Source organism: Oryzias melastigma, linkage group LG2, assembly GCF_002922805.2.
Source record: "Oryzias melastigma strain HK-1 linkage group LG2, ASM292280v2, whole genome shotgun sequence".
Taxonomy (NCBI): Eukaryota; Metazoa; Chordata; class Actinopteri; order Beloniformes; family Adrianichthyidae; genus Oryzias; species Oryzias melastigma.
The window spans coordinates 11,502,324-11,515,578 of record NC_050513.1 but is presented as its reverse complement, the minus strand read 5'-3'; the positions used below and the strand labels follow the sequence as shown (position 1 = coordinate 11,515,578).

The 13,255-nt window shown below is 34.9% G+C and overlaps 1 protein-coding gene across 1 annotated transcript in view; it reads left to right on the top strand.

Annotated features, from left to right (window-relative positions):
• Positions 1 to 13,255, top strand: part of LOC112156687 (carboxy-terminal domain RNA polymerase II polypeptide A small phosphatase 1) — a 26,934-nt gene that overhangs the window by 1,357 nt on the left and 12,322 nt on the right. The gene's annotated exons all lie outside the window — the stretch shown is intronic.

Sequence of the window (13,255 nt, the reverse complement as noted above, 5' to 3'; positions counted from 1 at the left end):
TATATATATATATATATATATATATATATATATATGCATACACTTCGTTTGTGTGTATATATTATATATAAGTGTTTAGAATTTAAAATTGTTAGTTATTTATGTACTTTTCAAAATTAGAGTATAGAGTCAACTAATGGTAAATTAATTGGGACGATATTAATCTTAATATTAATCTAATCTTGTTATATTTTGCATACTTATATTACTTTTTTTTAAGTTAACAAGATTAATGTAACATCAGGCTAGTTGGAGACAGTTGCAGGCCTTTACACACACATAGGTATAATGTACATTTTATTTTTTTAAGACGAAATTAAATTTGACATTTAAAAATCTTGTTTTTTCCTTCTTACGAAATATAAAGGAATATATATCACAACGGTGGCAATAATATTATTTTTTGCTATTTTGTCAATTATACGTGCAAAGAAGTAAAAATGTAAACCTAATATCTATATATAAAATAACTTCTACTTTTTTGTTGCTTTTTTAGGCTAATTCTTTAATATATATTCACCAAGTACTTTTACACTTGCAAAATAAATAACCAGTATCATTTTTGTCATTTTAATATTTTTTTTATAATTGCTTTTAACTTTATTTTTAAGGTTTTGCAGGTTATTCAGTAACTTCTTTATCAGAAACCAAAAAATCTACAAAACCGCTTTTCTGGTTTTCATGTTTACAAACATGCCCTTTGCGTCTGATGACACGAGATATTAAAATCCCAGCCTGTTTCCCCGCTCTTATCTAAACCAAAGCCTTGCGAAATTCCAGTTGCTGTTGTGGATCTCATCTATTATCAGCTCTGTTGGTCACTGGGATCCGTGCGACTGTACGCCCACCCCTGCGAAGGCAGGTTACTGAGTAATCGAGGGGGAGCTGTTAGTCATGACCCAACAGTTGCTGACTTTTAGTTTGAGGCTGGAGGTGAAGCTTTACCTCCTCTGCATGCCGATGTGCGTGTTTTGACAATAAAGGATCAGCTGAAATGTGAGTAGACGGTCAGAGGTTGACGCATCAGATAGTAGCCTTGTTTTTCCTGTGGCCGTCACAGCGATAGGTGTTGGTTAAAAGACAGTAGATGTGGATATAGATAGGGTTGAGGTTATGTCTAAAAATAAGTTATGAAAAAAAATATATATCAATAAGTCCTACATTAATAAGAAAAAAAGATTTATAACTAAATATATAAGGATGATTTAGGCACAAAATGAGGTGACACGTCAGCTAAAACAGCGTTTATTATTGATTTAAAGAGGAAAAGAAGAGAGTCAACATAATATTTATCTTTGAACATTTTTTAAAAATGTTTGTTAATCATTAAACTTTGAGTAATATTTTTAGTGAGAGTGTAGCTTTTAAAAATAAACCCAATTTGATTGAATAAATTTGCAATTTTTTCAAGTTAAATATCAATTTTGAATTTTTTTTCCCGTTTGCATAGTCAATTATGTTGATATTTAAAAACTGACACTCAACAATAAGGACTAAATAACGCACAAGTATTTATTTAAAAACTATTTTTTGTTTATTTTTACTAGGGGTGGGAATTGATTAAAAAAAAAACAAAATAATCGCAAACCTGGAACAAATTAATAGTGATGAATTGCTCAATTTTTTTTCTTTTTTTAGTCTCAGTATTCGCCGACCACTTATTATCTGCGAATAATCACAATATGAAATCACACCTGAAACTCTACATTTTAATCACTGCTGTCAATGGAATAAAAAAAAAAAATCGGATTAATCGCCATTTTGTGTTGGGATTAATCACGATTAATCACAATGTTTGACTAAGTAAAATTTATTTGTATTATACGGAACCAGACCATGGATCAAATGGCCCGCTTTTTGTTAAAAAGTGATCTAAACCACAAAAAATGGCAAGAACAAAGTGTTTAAAACCGATAGAATATTTCTTTCTTTTGCAAATGACCATGGGAGAAGCGGAATATTACCAGAAGAAATGTTGAGTTAATGCAAAGGACTGTTTCTTTCATTAATTTGCGTCATATTAATGCGTTAATTCTTTTTGATTAATCGCATGCCTTAATGTTCACACCCCTAATTTTTACTAGATTAAAATATAATTAGCTATATTTTTAGTATATGTGTTACGGGACTTTCGAAGATTTTTCTTAGTTTGTTATACCCTTTTTTGTCTATTTTCCAATTTTGTTGACTTCTTCATTTAATAGCGTAAAGCAAATTCTATCACTAAAATTAAGCTAACAAACGTTTATTTTCACCAATACAAAAGCTCTAAAAAGGGGTGTCAAACTCAATCGCACAGGGGGCCAATATCTAAACTCATCGTAGGTCGCGGGCCGAACTGGATAAACATTTATTGATCACACTAAAACAAAAAATTTAAAACCGCAACTTTTTATCATTAATATAACTAAAAACATGCAGGAATATTATTCCAGAATAAATCAATCTAAACCTTAAAAAACTTTCAATATTTTACTCTCTATCCCTATCCAGGGTGCACCCCGCCTTCGCCTCTGGCAACCCTATGGCCCCAGCCAGTTAAGAAAATGAATGGAAGTTAAGGGCGAAAATCCTTGCATCGAGCTGCCATATTGGATGTTTTTTTTCAGCTCTTTGATCAAGTCACTGAAAACGTCACATGCCCAAAGCTAAGTTCCTGATTGTCCAAGGCGCGCCCCAAGACATCAGTTCGCTTCTTTACATTGAAACTTGACGCCCCTGCCGCGCCAACTGTGTCTGGTGTGATTTCAGCATTAAAACTCTTTTATTTTCTAAAAAAATCAATATATATGTGAATTTCTGTTGTGTTTACTGACTTTAAAAATGATTCTCTGTGAGAAATGGCGCTCAAAAATGTATCAAAATATTTTAGTACGACTTTGGTAAACTGGCAAGGCTCACGATATATGCAAATTTGGAGAATTAGTCTGGTGGAGGAATACAGTTTTGACTTTTATTTCGCCTTAAAATTAAATGTGAATTAAAACCCGAAGAACGCGGTAGCCTGCTAGCCGTAAAGGCTAACTTTTATGTTAGCTGGCCACTGTTCAAAGATAATTAAGCAGATTGTTATTGTAATTCCTTCTTTTTTGTAGTTGTAATTTCTTGTTTTTATTGTTTTAAACAGTGACAATGATGCAACATTTTATGGAAACATTCAGTTAAATTATGTCAAACGATTGTAGCTAACCATTCCAAAAATAACATTTTACGAACAATCCGAGAACTTCGACAGCTTTTTCTTAGAGCCTTAATTGGCACACATTTTAAAAAGCAATTTTATTTTTATGACACCACTTAATGTTTCTTATTTCATTAAGCACTTCAACAAAGTTTTCAGGCCTTTTTTTCTGTTAGACGTTCCATTTTTGTGATCTTTTAAAGGTTATTTTTGAGGGAATTGTTCTTGTAAACAAAAAAAAAATAAGTTTAGTCACTAATTTGTCACTTGATTTAAGCTGCATATCTAAAACAAATGAACTAATTTTGATTTTTAGAAATTTGTCTACAGTTTGTACAGCTTACTTTAAGTTGCCAACAGATAAATATAAAAAGAAAAGCAACCTAATGCGATTTTGCAGGACTTTCAAACATACTTTCGTGACCTTATGTGCACAAGTTGCTATGGAAACGTAGTCTGGCTTTATCGGATGCCTTCCCACATATTAGGGGAGCATGTTTACGTGCAGCAGCTTCTGTGTGATGCAACCCAACAGACGTAAACATGTTGAAAACTTGAAAGCGAAATGGGCCCTTTTAGCTTAAAGCGTTTGTGTATTGTGTTAATTAGCCTCACATACAAAACCGCATGCAGTCTGTGGGAAATTAAAGGCAAAGTTTACAGAATCAAAGAGGACTTTAAACTCCCAAAACAGCTGATGCATTCCTCTTTGTTTTGTGCTTTTCCCTTCAAGGAGAGTTTAAAGTTGGACTTTTTTTTTTTTTTACACGACAGAAAGCTTGCGAATGAAGGTTTGGTCATTAAAAGTCACGTAGACGTTGACGGAGGGTATTGCTCAACTCTGGTTTTGGGTTTTGTACAAGTCCTGATCAACAGACTCAAATTTAGCATAACATTTTGACCTGAAACTCTTTTGAATCCTTTGAAAACTTGAAGAAATGTTGGAATTTTTATGGATACAGCTTTAAAATGTGACTTATTGTAAAGGTTTGGATCAAAGGTCACAACATAAACTCTGTCCAGAGTGTGCAACATAAGCATAAAGTCCCTGTTCTGCCTGTTCATTATTTTTGTGTTTTTTTTTTATTTATTTTTTTTACTCCAAAGAAAATCTCCAAAATATGGATTTTATTTCAAGCGTGAAAATTACTAGGATATCAAAAAAAGGAAATGAAAAAAGTGGAATTAAAATGAAGTTTTTTTTTTTTTAGGAATAGCCAACACATTCTCATTTTTAAGTCGTCTCATTTTGACGCATGGTTAAGTATCCCTCCAAGTCAAAAAATTGCAATTTGAGTGTCCCCAACTTCTTTTTCCAATTAAATCAGTACTCCCCAACTTCTGGGCCGCATACTGGACATCATTGATACCCTAACCCGGTATTGGACGTCTACCAGTACCAAACGCTGTACTGTACATGGTACCTGATGTAGATTGGTACTTGATGCGGTCTCGGACGTGGACCGATACTGGGTTAGGGTTAAGGTGCATTCACACTGGACACGATCCGGGCGGTCAAGGCATACATTTTTAATGTTAAGTCAGTTTAAAGATTTGCCGTAGACTGTCCTGGTTAGTGCTGGGCAAAAGTGGGATACCTGCCAACCTGTCATAGACAACCGGACCACATCCAGACAAAACGCCCACACTCCTGATTTAATGGGAACAGCCAGCTGGTCAAGAAACTATGTCGCATCAAAAAGTGATAGGGGGCTATTTGGGCCAGTTTTGGTCTTGGACGTGGTCATTAGCCCTTTTTAGCACCAGAGGGTTTGCTCTAGTCTTGACTTTCTTATGACCACTGGAACTCTTCAACTGATTACGCAATTAACTTAATTCCAGAGGATTCTGAAGCAGAGAAAAGCAGCGGCAACATTTTACGCTAGTCAACGGTGCAAAGCTGATATCCATACCACTTATCTTTGTGCAGATTCAGATGATTCACACTGGTTGCATACAGTTGAAAGTTACGTCAAAGCGTGTGCTATTTAGGTTTTGTTCCCAATGTTAAAGGGTTGACTTGCTGGGTGGTTTGGTCTGCTCTTAAAATTGAACTTGTAGAGCAATCCAAAATGAAGAAGAAATAAAAAAAGTTGTGAAAGTTAGCACCACGAATATGTATTCTGCATCATAATTCGTTTCCCTCAAAAAGTCGGATATACCTGAAATAAGGGTTCCAGGTCTTTTTAAAATGAATTCTGATGTAGGTTAGCGGCGGTGTCAACACAGATGGATTATCCGTTGTCCTAAAGATTGAAAAGTAAATTAAAAAAAAAGTGAACGAAAATCTTTTTAATAGACATAAAAGTAGGGCTGGGTTATAAAAAAAACGATTATTTGATTTGAATAGATCAACAATCGATTAATAAAAAATATAAATTGATTTAGCACATATAGCTAAAGTACGCTAGCTTAAAGCTAACGTTTATTTGGATTTCCCATAGGACGGCTAATGCTAACGCTCGGTCGACCTAAACATACATTACTGACTAGATGAGCATCTTAATAAACTCACAGACATGAATTTTCCAAACTCTTTTACAGAAGTATTTTTTATAGTAAACATTTGTGGTCTAAAAAAATGTTTTTTGCTCATTCTTCTTCTGGAATAAGGTATAATGCTATAGCACGATCGCCACCTAGTGGCCAAACTGAAACGACCTCCAGGAGAGGCAGAACAATGTTTACAATGTTAATGATCTTAACAATCTCAATATTTCACTAATACATTTTACAATATGTAAACTGTATCAGATTGTTAGAAATATATTCAAATCATATAGCAGATTATTAATGTATTTCTACACAAATGTGTATAAATGTGTAAACTCAAAATTTAATTGAAGAATAGAAAAAAATCTGAATTGAATCGATTCAAGCTTTGTGAATCAAATCGTTTCTGGAATTTATAACCGATACCCAGCCCTACGTAAAAGCATGAGTCAATAACAAGCTATTAGCTTCCATTTCTTCATTATTGCTTGTTTTAATGCCATACTTGAAACTAAACTCTTTTCTTTCTCATGGTAGAGCCTGGTTGAAGACCAAACCAAACGCTAAAAACTCTTCAAAAAAGCAACTGTCAAGTCTTAAGCTACATTCACAGCGGCCTCGGCTACACGCGTCTAAGTGGTCAATGTAAATGCACGTTTCAGGCATCCACCTTCAAAACTCTTGTGTTGTATCCAAGTTTTTACTACTGTTTAAGGACTCTATGTGAACCAAGTCAAACTTTGACCAGTCAGAGACTTGGATTTGGTAGTAATGTAAAGATTTTGTTTATCTGTGGACCCAGCCATGGCGAGAAGTCTGATGACGTTTGTTTTTCAAATAACGATAAATCAAGGCCACTCTCGTGACACAATGGTACTCCATATCTGCCGAATCATTTCAATTTCGTGGCACAAATCAAGATATTTGTACCACATCAAGTGTCTTCCAACTGTTGGTGGTGAACATGCGATAGTAAACGATAGCAAAAGAAGAAGTAGCCCTTCCCTGCTGGTGCAGTGTGAACACCCTGCGTGTGTACGAGCATTTGCAACTTAAAGTTGTATTTTCTTTGCTGCTTTTGAGAGTGTTTTAGCTGATTTTTCATATTTCATACAGAGCAAGGATGTACAACCCTAGCGCTTTGAGGGCCGGATCTCTGCTTCCTTTCTGTCTGACGTTGTCCTTTCCTGGATGTTATCTGTTCCAGCTTTGTTAGCCAGTGAAATGCAAGAATGGAGGTGAATAACAATCGAAACCAAACAAGGTTTTAAGCTATTATTTCTGAGTTTTCCTTCTAAATCTTAGTTGAAGTGTTTTTGTTTGAGCTATCTCTTCTAAGCCTAAACCTGCGTTGACAGACGAGCTGCAGAAAAAAACCAAACAAGTCATTTGTCAAAACCCCTTTAAAAACTTCCGAGGAGGAAAAGTCCATCTCTCGGTGCCTCTCGGAGCTATTTGAGTTTAAAGCGACCTCGGCAATCAGCTCCACATGTTTGCTGTCTGACTAAAGCTCAGCTGTCAGAGGAGACAGCTGATACGTGAGGGGAGTGAAAGACGTGGAGATTACAGGAAAACAGTGACAGGCTAATAAAATAACACGATAAGGTGGAGAGTTTTGGCGCGAGAGGGAATTACTTAGCGGTGTCGTCATCACAACATAGCCATTTTTTTCCCCTTTTCATTAAGTACAGTTCTTTTTTTGAACTTAATCTCAAAATGAGTCATTGCCTGCACTTATAATAGTTGATTAACTCAATCTTTAGGCTTTTTTGACATCACAGAATTTTTTTTTTTGTCATCGAAGTTTATTACTGATGACATCACAGTATTTATTGTAAAGCACAATGCTCAAGGCTTTGATTTGGCCACAGATAAAAAAAAAAAATAAAGATCTACACTTTAAACAATTTGTTAAACACTTATGCACCAATATTTAGCTCCAGTGATTCAAAGAAAAGCTTTGCACTGATATACAACACCCTATAGTAGTGAAGAGTTTAGGCAATCAACATAAATCAGCCGATTCTATATCGATTACCGCAACTCTACAATCGTTTATGCAATTAATGTAATTTTAAAGTGGAGCAAAGTTGCTTTTGTACCATTATTCAACTCTTTATGCTAGTAATTGGTTATATATCGGTGCGTCAGAATCTGCTAATTCACCTTGGTTTTGCAACCGTTACCAAAAACTACAGTTATGGTACGTCGAAGAGCGTGTGTTATTTAGGTGAAAGCGACTGTTCTGGTGTTCAAATGGGTTTCTGTTCAAGATATTTAGAGGAAAAGACATGCAAAGGGAAGTCTTCTTCTAAAATAAGAGGAAACCACTAAACTGAGAAGATGAGAACGGTTTTGTATTTGTGAAATGTACAGTTTAATACCGTGTTGTATTAGCAAAATTGTCATTAAACTGGAGTTTAAGTCAACAACAGATTGGAACTGTTGAGTCTTAAGGCCAATTTTAATTTAATCACTTTTTTTTAGGTCTTTTTGAGTTTTTGTAGCATGTTTTGAAAAATAATATCAAACAAGTTTTGTCAGACAATCTTTAGTTCAGGCCAAATTTTCCGTTTTTTATTCTTTTCTTATGCTTTTTAAAATATATATATTTGTGTTATAAAGGGTTAAATTCATATTTAAAATAAGAATTGTACTTGTTGAGTAAAGGACTAATGGTAATTCCTAATTAGATATTTTCCAAACAGAAAGGAGATACTGAAAAAAATCACACCTGGTTTATTGGTTTGGGTTGCTTTCACACTGCACTTTCAGGAGTGGACCTTGATAATTTTCAATTTTGCATTTAATTCCACTTTTCAAAATATGAATTTCTTTAAATCCACTTTGAAGATTGTTCATCATTACTTGAAAAGCATCTTTACGTGCTCTTTTCCATTTTTAGTCTTTCATCTGCTGGTTAATTACTCTACAGTCATTGCGTAGATGAGGGGTTTCAAACATTCGCCAGGTGGTTTAATCTGGTTCATTCATGAAGAGAAAAACGTATAAAGATGTTGGGGGAAAAAAAGCAACTTTCTAGCCCATTCCTGTGGCGAGTTACTGTCCATTAAAGAAATGACTGCAATGTGCAATTCCACCACTAGGGGAGCGATGGAAAAGAAAGACCGGGATTACAAGAGCTCAAGATATAAACATAATGTAATACTAGGTGATTAGGCTACTAGGTTTGTTAAGGCATTTTTCCAACTGAGAAAAAAAAAACAAAATAAAAACAAAGCTACAGATAGAAAGTTGACCAAAGGTTATTTTGTTATTATGTTACTGGTCCGGCCCCTGAACCAATGTGAGTTTGACACCCCTGGTGTAGAGAATCGCATGAGATTATGTACAAGTGGAACCGTGGACTTGAAGTTCATGCTAACCAGAGTTCAAATGACCTGTAGGATCTGGAGGAAAAATATTCTGAGAAAAAATAAAGTTTGGTGGAGATCAAACTCTGTAGTGTAGCGGAAAATGACTAATAACAAAGTCCTCATCGTCAAAAAATATTTGTTATTGTTGTAGTTTATCTTAAGGTCTTCTAATCTGTGTTATTTCCATTGCGTATAAAAAGTTGGTTCATAAGTTTCTGATAGTAAACAGGATTTTTTACCTTTTGTTAATGTTTTACTCCTCCGTCAATGAGTGGTCTTTTATCGAACTTATGTCATTTATTAGGCGCATAACGCAAAACAGAAGAGTTAGGCTCAATTTACTACGTTCACAGTAACCCTAGAACTCATTTGTGACAAGCTACAAGTTAGTCATGTTAGCATTAGTGGCGTTAGCGTATTCACAATACTTGTAACTTAAAAAAAAAACACAGATTGATACAGCTAAAACAAATGCTGCTGTGACTACTCCATCTTTCAACCTTATTATTATTCGTAAGAAATTGTATAGTTTCACACTTTAGCCACAATAGAAGTGTTAGCCATCTTAGCGTATTCACAATATCTGTAATTCCTTGACCCTGTTTGCAACACATAAAAAAACAGACTGATACCACCAAAAAAGTTACTGTGACTCCGCTGATTACCAAAATTGTTAGTATTATGTAAAAAAATATATATATATATTAATTGACACCACTACACGTTAGTTAGATTAGAAGTGTTAGCCGCATTAGCGTATTCACAATACATGTAATTCCTAAACCTTGTTTGCAACATGTAAAAGCAAAAAAAGACAGATACCACTAAAGTAAACTTTACTGTGACTATGCTTACTCCCAACCTTGTTAGTAACACCTAGAAAAAACTGCAGTCCGACTTCTTTTTCCGTTAGCTGTGTTAGCATATTTACAATAACCCCCCTTTTTTTTTTACAACTTGAAAAAAAAGACAGATCATGCTAAATCAGATCTTACTGTGGTTACGCTAACTTCCAACCTTATTAGTATCACGCAAAAAACTATATAATTTGACACACTGCTACACGTTAGCTGCATTAGCATATTAACAATACCTGTTTTTCCTAAACTTTGTTTGCAACATGTAAAAGAACAGAACGATACATCTAAATCAAATGTTACAGTGACTAGGCTTACTCTCGACCTTGTTAGTTTTGCATAGAAAAAAAAAAAAAAAAAAAACGCAGTCTGACACTGATACACGTTAGCTGCATTAGCATTTTTACAATAATACCCAACCTTGTTTGCAACAAAAAAAATAGACTGACATTTTGTCAGAGTGCCGTTTACCCCACAAAAACCAGAATGAATCTGTATGTAAATGTAAGTATTTTTTTGAAAAAAGTGTAAGCTTTTAAAGTGCAGAAAATATTGTTTTTGTGTGTGTGTACTGGTGGTTGTCCCTAAAGTTATTACAGACTGAACTTTGACTAACATGTATACAGAAAAGAAAAGCTGCAAGATATATTTATTAGCGTCTTCTGTTGTATCATCTCTCTTTTTTCTTTGAAAGTGCATAAGACACGGCGCTTATGCATATTTTCTTTGAAGTAATATATTCTAAGTATGACCTTTTATGCTTGTTATTATGTCACTTTTCAGGAAGTACTGTGTATTAGCTGCATTGTAAGAAATATAACAAAAGTCACGGATGAACTGGGGAAAACTTTATTTTTAAAAAAAGTAAGTAAAATAAAATCAAAGACAGAGGTAACATCAAAGGCAGGTGCTTTGATCTTTTTTTGATCTCGGAAGACTTAACCTTTTGATGGCAAGTAAATGTGTGTAAATGTCACAAATGGCTACAAAACAACAAAACAATAGCTGGATTTTTCTAAACTTCCCCTAGCAACAAACTCCAGCCAATACGATCTCAATGTGGACCCAATAGAAGTAGATGATAGGAGATGAACCGAGTCCGACCGGTCTTGGGTGTGCGGCGTAGCAGCCGATCTGGGTTTCAGTTGCACAGGGGGGTCTCAAATAGTTCCATCCCAAAGCCCCACTAAAAATACGTGCCTGGTTTATTTTGGACAGCGGCTGTATCCATTTTCATGGGAATGTTGAGCAAAGAGAGTCATCAGAAACATCAGGGGTACGGACAAGAAGGAAAACTTTGGCAGATTGTTACCATGGTGACATGGCAGTAGGCCAGATATTAAAAAAAACTTTTTTTTTAATAACTTGAATTGTTAAAATTAAGGTTAAATGATTATTAATACTAAAATTAAAGATTTTTTTCTAAAGAATAAAAATAAAGCTTGAGTAAGTTACTTCTGATGAGTCATGTTTGTGCATGAATCTTTGCTTTTTTGCTTATTCCCTCCCATCTGCATGTTGTTCCTTTTTGTAAATTAAAGTATGCTCCTTTGTAATATGTCCTAATAGTTAAGGAATACAATAAAAAGTCTTGATTTTGAAATAAAACTTGCACATAAGTGCATGAATGAATACATGGGAGCCCAGAACGAAGGACAACGAAGGACGAAGAACGAAGGTTCTAAGCATCGCAAATTACCCTCGCTCCTCTAAAACGTGTTGGCAAGGAGCTTCCTCCACTGATACCCGTCTGTTTCCTCTTCCTGTTTTGGCCTGCGCGCTGCAGAGGCCAGCGGAGGGTCATACGGGGTTTGAATCCGCAAATGGAGGAGGAGGAGGGAATGGCAGAGAGGGGAAGAAAGAGGCGTGAGACACGGACAACAGAGGTTTGTGCGTTAGTAACGCAGTCACGTCTGGACGGGGAGAGAGCGGGATTATGGGGCATAAAGAGACAGAAGCGGACTTTAATGTACGGAAAGAGGAAGTGAAGTTTTAATTGCAAGTCACACAGAGAGAGGGCGGTTGTTTAACTTCACTAATAGACAAAACAACTTCAAGATCAACTAGTTGTATTAGTACGACAGAGTTGCTTCCAAAACTTTGAACTCATTTCAACTTTTTTTTAACCCTCCTGAGTTGTTTTGGAAGTTTCAACTACCACACAGCTCAGTCTTACAGAAACTTAGATCTTCTCAGAATTACCAATAATATATTCTAAAGCGACATGCTCTGCAATCGACCCCTCCCGCATCTTTACCTGCTCACAGTATCAGAATCAGAAAAGGTTTTGTTGGAATTGTGACATGTTTACATGCACAAACGAAATTCCAGTGTCTTTGCAGAAAGAAAAATAAAATTAAAATATAAAATAATTGCATAAAAAATGTAAAGTAATAAAACAGAGTACTATCGAAAGTCCACGAGGTAGAGTATAGATCAGGGGTGTCAAACTCAATCACACAAGGGGCCAAAATCCAAAACATACTTTAGGTCGCGGGCCGAACAGGATAAACATTTATTGAATGCTCTAAACTAAATTTTTAAAACTTTAAACTTTTTAACATAATTATGAACTAGATATATAGCATTACCAGTGATGATGCTAATGTGAATACTGTAAGCTGAATTTGGCCGCTGAAGATGCTGAAGCTGACGGCTAAAAATGCTGAAGTTAATAGCCAGCTAAAATATTAGCTAAATGCTAAATTAGCCTAAAAAAACCAAAACAAAACAAAAAAATAATAGGTTAGCCAAAACAGCTGAAAAAAAGCTAGGCTTCAAAATAAACTGAAAAAGCCTAAATTACAAAAAAAAAACGGCTAGCATGTAGCTGAAATATAAGCTAATTAATTATTGGCCACGGAAAATGCTAGTGCTGATAGCTGAAGATGCTGAAGCTGATGGCCAGCTACAATGTTAGCTAAAATGCCTAATGCCACTCTAACAGCTAGAGTGTAAATATTAGCCTAACTCCAAAACAGCCTAAACTAAAATCAGGCCTAAATTAATCAAAACAGCTAGCATGTAGCTGAGATATCGGCTAAACTAAAAAAATAGCCTAAAAACTCTTAGTAAGTCGTATTTAGTCCAAAAAGCTAAAAGAATGCCAATTTTAAAAACATTGAAACCGTAACTTTTTAACATATTTATAAAAAACAAAAAGGCATGGTTATTATTCCAGAATAAATCAATTTAAACCGTAAATAACTTTCAATGTTTTACTTTCTGTAAAACTAATTTTTTTTTTCAAAATTATCCAAGTTAGAAATAAGTGCAAGATAACATCGGGCCATAAATAATAATAAAATAAAGTGATTTGGAGGGCTGGATATAATCATCCGGAGGGC